This window comes from Condylura cristata, unplaced genomic scaffold, assembly GCF_000260355.1.
Source record: "Condylura cristata isolate star-nosed mole 26May11 unplaced genomic scaffold, ConCri1.0 scaffold00025, whole genome shotgun sequence".
Classification (NCBI taxonomy): domain Eukaryota; kingdom Metazoa; phylum Chordata; class Mammalia; order Eulipotyphla; family Talpidae; genus Condylura; species Condylura cristata.
The window spans coordinates 25,769,222-25,779,041 of record NW_004567126.1 but is presented as its reverse complement, the minus strand read 5'-3'; positions in this window follow the sequence as shown (position 1 = coordinate 25,779,041).

Below are 9,820 nucleotides of genomic sequence, written 5' to 3'. Positions count from 1 at the left end.
TTTCTTTCTTTCTTTCTTTCTTTCTTTCTTTCTTTCTTTCTTTCTTTCTTTCTTTCTTTCTTTCTTTCTTTCTTTCTTTCTTTCTAACGTCGAGAGGACAATTTGTCCCCCTGTCCAAGAGCACCTATGTTGCTTTCTGAGCTTAAGAATGAGCTATTTGGCAGACCTTAGATACGGCAAGTTCTTATTGACCTAAAGCAATAAGTAAAAGGATCCATCGTTAAATTAAATCCATAGCTGATCCCAAACGTCGCTTTTAACCAAAACTTTCTCCCTAATCATCTCTTTGACTAGACTTGCTAATCAACAACCGGAGAGAAAGGCTAAAAGTAGTGAGACTGCCAGAAGTGGTCCACCAATGGGAGAGAAGGGATTTAGATTAGAATATTTTGCCCCTGAATAATTGACAGTTGACTGTACTTTACACAGTAATCAGCCAGTTCATTGTCTCTGTGTCTTAGTACAGAGGGAATAGTACCCAACTGGCCAATACTGGCCTTAGTATTTCCTCCTTTCCTGCATGTGACACGTAAGTTTTCAGCCTCCTTTTTCTGATCTCTTTATCCTGATAGAGTTGTCTGTCATTGACCTAAACCTTTGCAAGAAATGCACACCAGTGTAAAATATTTGATACTGGTGAGAACTTGAACTTGGTGTTTTTATGAAAATTCACTTATGAGAATATGTAATATAACTTAACAGAGCATTTATATATACATATATTATATATATTATACATACATGCCTACATGTTGGTTGTGAAGTATTAAAAATGGGAAGGTATTCAACTTTGAATGGCGAACTTGTCCTTATTGGAACCATGTTTCTCTGAGTGGCAGATGACCAAGTCTGATAGGTTCAGAGCCACTCAAATGGAAAGCAACTCTTCTCTGGTTTTATTCCTGGTATTTTATAAGAATTATTTGCATAATTTTAATAGAATGTGTAATTTTAAAACACAAAAAAAACTTAAGTAGTATTGATTATACAGATAATTATTTAACATGTCTTTTATGGATGTATCTATGTATATAGATAGTAATATATTTATAAAGCAAAAGATACTTTGATGATGTTGTAGCTACCAATTTGTCATCGGTGGGAGGTTGGCTTGGGGTGTGTGTGTGTGTGTGTGTGTGTGTGTGTGTATGAAAAACTCTAGTTGTTTTTCCCCAGATTGAATGGCATTTACCCTGAAGTATATTTGTTTTTCATTATACTTTTGCTATCCAATTTCCTAGTTCTAGATAATACAAGATGTACAGTTTTTACGCCAATTCCAAAGTGGCCTGAAGTCAAACTGGTCATAGCCAGCAAGAATGTTTATATCACAAATATTTTAAAGATACAAACTCAGCCAGGATGTTAAGCTCCCTCTATACACACCCATAAATGAAGTATAGAATACGCAAACTATACACATGGCATTAAAGTCAGAGAGCACAATATCAATAAAAGAGAAGTAACCATTAGATTGGCATTGGAACCTCCCCTCTTGCTTGAAAGCAGCCACAGACAATGTGCAAATGAGTGAATGTGACTGTGTGACAATAAAGCTTTACTTACAGAAACAGCATGCCGGACGTGGCCATGGGCCTGCCTGCATGTTGATCCTTGCCCTCGGGAAGATCCTGGTCCATGTTGATGTAAGAAGAATAACTGTATCTCAGTTGACTTTCAAAGAAAACCTGATAGTTATTGATGGTCTTGAGAGGAATTTTTTCATCCTATTAAAGCATCTTAGTTCGTGTATGTTTTTGTCTGGCCAGGCCCATTATTTACGAGAGGTATTTCTTGTGTATCCACACACACACGCACACAAATCATTCTGTAAAAAGATGCTTCAGTAAGTATTAAAATTTCTTCATGAACTTTGTATTTCTCTTGATAAATGGGACTGTCCCATACTTACTTTGTTTTTCAAAGGTCTCATGGACCAAAAATTCTGTTGCCTTTGAAAATTAGCATATGATTAGCCACAAGATGTTTCAAAGACTGAATTTATCAGTTACATTTTTCTGCTGGTTTTTGACTTCTAAAAAGAACAGATTTGTCCTTCTTTAAAATGGTTTTAAAGAAGATAAATGCATTGTAATTTCTCATACTAGAGCTTTATTCTGTAAGATTAAAATTGTTACTGGTGAAACTGTTGCTATAATGTGAGTGCATTTGCTGTACTGTGACTCTAAGAAACAGTGTTTCTCAGCTTTCTCTGTCCAAACCTCTACGATGAGTTTTTAAAGGCAGACTTGGACACTGTCTTTGGTGAATAATCTTAACATGATCATGTATAATGTTTAATTTGTTGGAAACTCACAGCTGAGCATGTTCATATACAGCCCTTTATGAGTTGTGTTAACGTCATAACATTTTCATAAGGACATTAAATAACACTGAACATTACCATGCATTTCAGAAGTCATACTTTCTTTCAAAATGGGAGTACAACTCTAGCTTTTACAGTATTTAGGCTATAAATGATTATTATTTTTCTTTCTTTCATGTGGTCTGTTAACCTGCTTTTTATTGCTATTGCAATAACACATGTCTTAGGAGTGGTTTCTTCCATCAGGTCCTTAACCTTTCAGATTTATACACAACGTAAGATCAACATAAGTGCCAACCATCTGGCACTAAAAAATGTCTTTGCATGTTTTAACTCAATTTTATCAAATTTGTAAAGTTCCACTTCGGAAATAATATACCAAATTTGCTTGGTTTTCTGTCCCAAGTATTTCAGATGAGTAACAGTTCATCACCCACAAAGTAAAGCTTCTTAGCCCCTTTCTGACAGCAGTATTTCTCAAGGGGACAGGACCTTGAAGAGCAGTGGTTTGTTTTCATAAAGACTGTGTTTTTTATTTCCTTCAGTCTGGGGAATGGCAAGTTTTGTAGTTAACACAAAATACCCACAAAGTTGGTGAACTTCTGCAAGCCCACCAGCATAGGGATTTCATGTTTTCCTTTTAGAGTTTCTCCTTCTTGGCCCTACCTGTACGTTAATGTAGAGTCTCCAGTTTGAGCCTTCAGACTTCTTCCCATAGAAAAAATAAGGTCAAGAATATGTTTCGAGCAACCATCTGATGAACTGAGGTGACTGTTCATCTTCTGTCTCTTGAGTGTTTCTAGAATAGAATTTTTGCAACTTCAAACAGTATTTTTGACCCATTGGGACCTCTTATCAAATAGCTGTGTGATTCTGCCACTGAGAAAAAAAAATAGTAAAGATTTCATTTTCTCATAGTGGTTTGTTTGTTTCCTGGAGAAATTGACCTGCCATAGCACAGATGCTAAATCAGTCACAGCCTGCCTGCTCTCGGCAGAGGTTAAGACCACACCACTTGGGAGGTGGAAGCCTACATCCTGGATCAGCATCTCAGAGCCGTAACTCATGTGAACACCCCAACTCCTGTGAGCGCGTGAGGTCCCCAGAGCATGGATCCTTCTATCAGCAGTTCCAGGCACCTCTTCCCGCATGAATCAAGCTTAGCCTCTTGCGGACAGCTCCCCCAGGAGGTTCGGGCCTCCTTGGCCCCCCTGGGACTGCAGACCTGCTCTCAGACCTGGTCCTGAAGCCGAGGTGTGTTCTAGCGACTCGTGCCAGGGCGAGTGCAAAAGCTCTTCCCAGAACTAGTTTTCTGTCCCTTCACGGCTGTTCAGATTTTGGCATTTGTACTTGCTTAAAGCTTCTTTTTGTTCCCATCAGGCATTCTCTTTGCCCTGCTTAGCCTAAACTGTTTGACCAGAGGGGCTGGAGGGGAGGAGGGGCTTATTCCAGACGCATGAGCAGGTTTATTGACTGCAGTTCAGTGGCAGTCACAGAGAACCGGTGTCCAGTAGAGCTTGGCTGGGGGAGACTGGAGGGACATCAGATCAGGCTGCAGCACAGGCTGGGGCTGGTGCCTGCCCCTCCCCCACCACTCCACAGCCTCGAGCGGGACTTCGAGCATTGTCAGAAGCAGCCACCATGCTGAACCTGAAGATGAGATGCCTCCAGCTGGGCTCCTCATTCGTCAAACCCACGGCCCCGATTTGTGCCTCAGCCTTGGATGCTGTCTAGAGCTTAAGCTATTCTTTGATGTTTTCAGATTTTTTTTTTTTACAAGTCTTTCAATGCTTCCACATTCTTAAAGTAACCATGCTTTCCGCATGCAGTCGTCACACTGGGCATCGAGAACACGGGCCCTGTTCCGAGGGGCTGAGTCTACTGCACATACGCGAGGGGCCACAGGCGCCTCCCTTGCTCAGGACCTGCTGAAGGATTGACTCTGTGAGCAGCAGGCCCGAGGGCGCTCGCGGTGTCCACCTTCTGGAATTCCCATCAGAATTCAGTTATTCCCATCAGAGCCTGTCTACCCAGCGGCGCTGGGGAGGAGTTTTGTGTCCTAACTGCAGCCCTGCGAAGGTGAGGTCAGATGCAGAGGGCCAGATTAACCTTTTTTTTTTTTGTAAGATGTATTTATTTATGCATACAGAACTGAGGTACAGGCCAGAGGTGCAGAGGCGGTAAGAGGATTCACAGAGTGGGGAGCAGGACAGGTAGATCCATTGAAACACACTGCCGAGGGGAGCAGCTGGCCAGACAGGAGAGGTCTGCTGTGCCCTGTGGGTCAGCTCCCTGGCAGGGATTGAACTCATGCTGAAGCCGCTGGGGCTAGATTCTGCGGCTAGTGCTATGCTTTGACCCGTTGTGCCGCCAAAGGGGGCCCAGTTTAACCTTTAAAAGCGCTCCTTGGCTCCCATAAGCGCCACTCTGGCTCCTGAAGGTGACATTCGTGCTGGATGTCTTCATCCTGCTGACACTCCCCCAGCCCACCCCCCCAGTCTCCTGAGACACCCACTTTAGCTCGTAGACCCCTTAGGCTGCAGCAGCTACCATGGCACTGCCCATGCTTTCTACTGGCACAAATTCAGCTGAGGTTAGAAATAGAAAAACGTAATAGACCAGCCAACAGATTCCCTTCCAGCTCCCCCAGGGAGGCCAGACGACAGCACCCCGGACATGATCCAGATGCTCTCCCTAGTCACCAAGTCCCCAGCCCTCCCTGTTCCGGTGTGTGTGTGGTCCCAGGTCTCAGGGACGCGGTTTCAAAGGCGAAAGTCCAAAATGGACCCACTGACTTTCTCGCTTTGCCCAGCACAGAAGTGCCACAAGAGCAGCAGCTGAGTTGGATTCAATTTCTTCTTTGGTTGATTGACTCACTCAGCAATTGCTAAGCTGCAGTTGCCAAGTTAGGTGCTGAAAACAAAGTGAGGGTGAGGGGTGGGGTGGGCGTGCTGGCAGCTAGCGCAGGGGGGAAGTTGTTGACAAGCCTAGGGCTGAGCTATTAGGCTCTCCCCTGGGCAGTTCATGGTCAAAGGAGGAACAAGGAAGACCATTCTGGAAATTTGAGCCCAATGATGAAGCTGCGGGCAGATACGAAGGGCTCACAGAGAAAGTGGCCTTGGAGTTGGGTCAAGGAGGTGCATGGCTTATTCAGAACAGAAAGTATGCCAGAAGCCCCCCTGGAGGCAAGGGGTGAGACAGAGCCCCTCCTGAGGAGCACGTTGTTGAGTTCAGGGAGAGAGCTGGGAGCTCACAGGGCCAGCTTGCAGGTGCAAGGGTGGACAGCACAGCCACAGGTTGCCACTCGCTCCTGAAAGCATTGGGCATCCGGAGACTCCAGTTTCTCCAGGTACATAATACCGGGTCAGTAAAAATTCTAGATTTATAACTAATTTGGTACTAAATGGGTCTCAGTTTTGAAACTCGAGAAGCTCAGTGATGACCTTAGGCATGGAGGAAACCCAGCCGGGGCCAGGAGCTGGTGGCCCAGGGTGGACTCTCAGCAGCCCCTTCTGCTGGGGACGCTGGGAGAGGGTTTGCCAGGTGTCTCACAGGACGGTGCCAGCCCACCCAGGCCAGCCCACCCCAGCAGATGCCGCTGGGCCTCCTTCCTCCCACCTCCCCGGCCCGTGCCTGCACCCACCCCCAGCCCCACACACAGTAGTCGGGTGCTCTTTGCGAAGCCAGTTCCCCGCCCCAGCCAAGTGAAAACCCTCCAGTGATCCAGGGAGCACTCAGGTTTGGCCCAAACCTGCCTTTAGGCCTCTCTGCGCTGCTTTGGGTGGAAGCTGCCATATGAGGTCAGATGAGCACATTTGCCTTGTCCTGGCTCCTCAGCTCTGTGCTGACTGGTGCCCCGCTGACGGGGTGAGGCCTGGGCTCCTGCCCAGCGCCGGCGGGGGCCTGGCCACATCCTTCCCTTTGCTGTCTCCTCTCACGAGGCAGTGCCACCAGTGCATCCCTGCTCCCAGGCCACCTCCACTGGGCCACAAACAACACCAAGACTGCCCTCTGCCTCTGCCTGCTGGACTCCAGCGCCTCGCTGGCTTTCTGGCATCTTCTCCACCCTCCCTTTGCAGGGCATTCTGGTTTGCTGTCACCTCCACCCAGGTCCATCCTCTCAGTCTCTGCAACTATGTCTCCTGAGGCACTCAGCACAGGTAGGGTGGGGCCTACCTGCCCTCCAGGTGCAGCTCCAAACCCTCAAGGCAGGTGTGGCTCCTTCGGGGAAGCAGGCCTCCCATACCAGCCTTTCTTTATAATGTTGATGAGTTAAAAACAATCTGGGTCCCTCTCCTAAACTTTCTGTCAATAGCCAGGAGAACCAGGGAACTGAACTCCAGCAAACTCTGGGAGCAAAATTTCCCCCAAGACTCAGCGAGGTGGGTGTTATCAGGAAGTGATGGGGCCACACAGGTTTGGACTAAAATGCAGGTGGAGGAGGGGATCCTGGTGGGGCCAGTGCAGCTGTTGATAGCTAAAGGGGGGCACTCCCCTGGGGCAGGGAGGGGAGGGGACCCATGTCAGGAGAGGCATCCCCTGTCCCAGGCTGAAGCTTTGCAAAGAGGTGAGACTTAGGAATTCATGCACCTGCTGAGAAGCATCCAGACTCTCCCGGAGATCTGCCCTAAGACTGCAGCAACAGAAAACGCCACACCAGCCAAATCTCTCCCCTGTTAGAATTGGGGGTACACGGGGTGGGGAGGTGTTGTGTCTGCTTTTGCACATTCAGTTTCTGAGACAGGCCACTCAGCCCATTAGTCTGCAAATGCCCGTATTTTATACCTCAGTGGAAAGAGTTAAAACTCCTCAGCGTCCTGGCTCCTGAAAAGCCCCAGTTAGATGTCTGTTTGTGCACAGATCTTAGACTCTGCTTTCCAAGTCGGCGTTGCAGGGCTGATTTATGGCTGGCATTGATTCATCTCATGTTCTGCTTAGAACAGAAATGAGTATAATCCATAACCATTTGTTACTCCCCAAGGCCGTGGGCTAGAAGAGGATATTGATTTGAAGAGTTACTCATACTGACCAAAGACGTTTGCTGGCCCAGTTTAGCAAAGGACGCTGCTGACTCAGAGGCCTTGAGAACATTCAGTTCTGAGACGCAGGGACTGATGATGACTAGAACTCGTCTCAGACCAGCTCTCTGGGGTCTGAAAGTCTGGTCCTCAGGCCAGCAGCCCCACCCTCACCTGGGAACTTGTTAGATGTGAATTCTTGAGCCCCACCTTGACCTTTGAATCAGAAACTGGGGGCTGGGGAGCCCAGCCTCTATTGTTGTTTGTTTGCTGGATGTTGTTGAAGCAACACTGGTAAATGACAGGATGGAGGTTCAGGTGTACAGTCAGCTTCCACATCCAGCATCTGTGTTAACAAATCTTCCAGCTGGTTCTGGCTGATGCACTTCAAGGGGAGAGGCACTGTGTCATCAACCGAGGGGAACTGCAAAAGGTAAGCAGGTGACGGCCCCAACAGCACCTTGACCACCCAGAAAGCCAGGACCAGAGAATGTGGGCTATGACTGTGGCCACTGGGCTTCCTAATACTGAACCCCAACTGGACAGACCCCAGTCCTGAGGTGCCCAGCCCCCTAAGGAGACCGGAAGGAAGGGTCGGGGGGAACACGGGCTCCTGTCCCAACACCCCCAGCCAGGCAGCACACCCCTTCCGGCAAAGGAGTGTGGGGCTAGAGGTATTGTTCATGCCGCAGGTGGGAAACGCTCCACACCAATGTGTTAATCTCGGGTTCAGGTCATTAGTGCATGCAAGTGAGTTGCTTTCCTCCATTTTGGATCACTACACTCCCATCTACTTTGCTTGACCAGAACTGGAGCCCCACTGTGTACAAGGGCCAAAACCACTCCCCAAGGCTGTCCCCTCAGGGGGGGTGTGGGCTGTTATGAAGGAAGCTAGCTCCTCATGCTGCAGCTTCTACTCCCCACACCCATCGGTCCCCGTGAGGCTGGACAGGCTGGTAGCCGGAGAGGAAATCCAGCAGGGGAGCTGAGCGCTGAACAAGCCACCTGGAAAGCGGGTTGACTCTTGACTGGTCTGGCTGGCTGTGGCCTTAATGCACTTTTCTTCATAGCTGCAAACCAGTGACCTTCAGGCCTCTCTCAGCCCTCAGGAGCCCTTCTTGGCCACTCCCAGACCTTCCCCTTTAACGTTAAAGGTTTACTACTCCCCTTCCATCCCCAAAGGAGGCACTTAAGGAACAGAAAATCTCAAACTCGTTTAGCCCAAACACCTCATACCCCAGCAGACTCGTCAGAGGCCTCTATAGGAGGGGCTCGCCCACGCCCCAGCCATGAAGTAGGAGCAGAGGCAGGCCAGGCCCAGAGCAGCCCCAGCCCAGTCCCTGGTTTTTTAACCTCTTCTGCTTGAAAATTCTGTCCTCCGCAGCCCCAGAAACAGGCCCATGAACTTCTGGCTATACAGCATTATCCATGACTGGGGTTCACTGACAAATCATAAAATAATTTCTCCTGACCCACCAGTCCTGGCCAGAGCAAGGTGTGTCTGGTGGTGTCACACCGGCTTTGGCTGCGGGAAGTCACATTCGGCTTCCTTATCTGTTGACCTTGACCCTCAGGCCCTCTCATGGATCACAGAGGTGAGAGCAAGAGCAGAGCCTGCACAGCTCTGCAGATGGTTTCCTGGCCAGTGTTCAGAGAGCTTGGGGGTGACTTCCTCCACCCCCCCCATGTTGTTTTAATGCACGACATAGTCTCAAGGGGCTCCTGATACATGACACTGCTTTCCCTGGGCTCGTGACGAGTGACTTTCCACCAGCTTCCACTGATGATCTGGGGTCTCAGACCTGAGAAAGGGCTATTAGGTAAGAAACCACAATAAAGCATATGGTTGCCTCTGTTAAGTCAGAACAGCCAATAACCAAATCTTTTAAATAAACTAGTTGAATTATTTGAGAGAAGCTGAAGAGTAATGATTTAGCATGACCTCTGCTTAATAGAAAGATTATTTGCTTATGTTCACGTGTGCCCTTTAAGAGGAGACTGTTCCCAAAAGACTAGATTTAACTAGTGTCCTTGAAAAACATCAGAGACAGATGGAAAATTCAGCATCATGTTGGCATATTCTGTGTGGTTTTCCTGAAAATCGTGAAAGCGAAACTTGAATCCCAGCACACTGACCCTCCAAGGATGGACGAGGGACCAGTAAAACAGCCAACACATGTCACACACTGTCACCCAATCCTCCGAGCTCCAGAGTACCAGATACAGTGCCACTGGTGAGTTTATAATGCTGCATCACCCGGATAGGTGGCCACTGTCCTCTGCAACCTTCTTTCTCTGACCTTGAATTTTCTCCCACATTCAAGAGAACAGAACCATCTGTGATAGGGCCCAAGATAGGCCTGCAGTACCACCGTCCACCAGCAGGGGAGCCCTCGAGAACTAGCTGATCTTGTGTATCCCGTTGGGCAGAATCCAGTGGAAAGGAAGCACCAGGCTGACGTTAGAATATATTTAT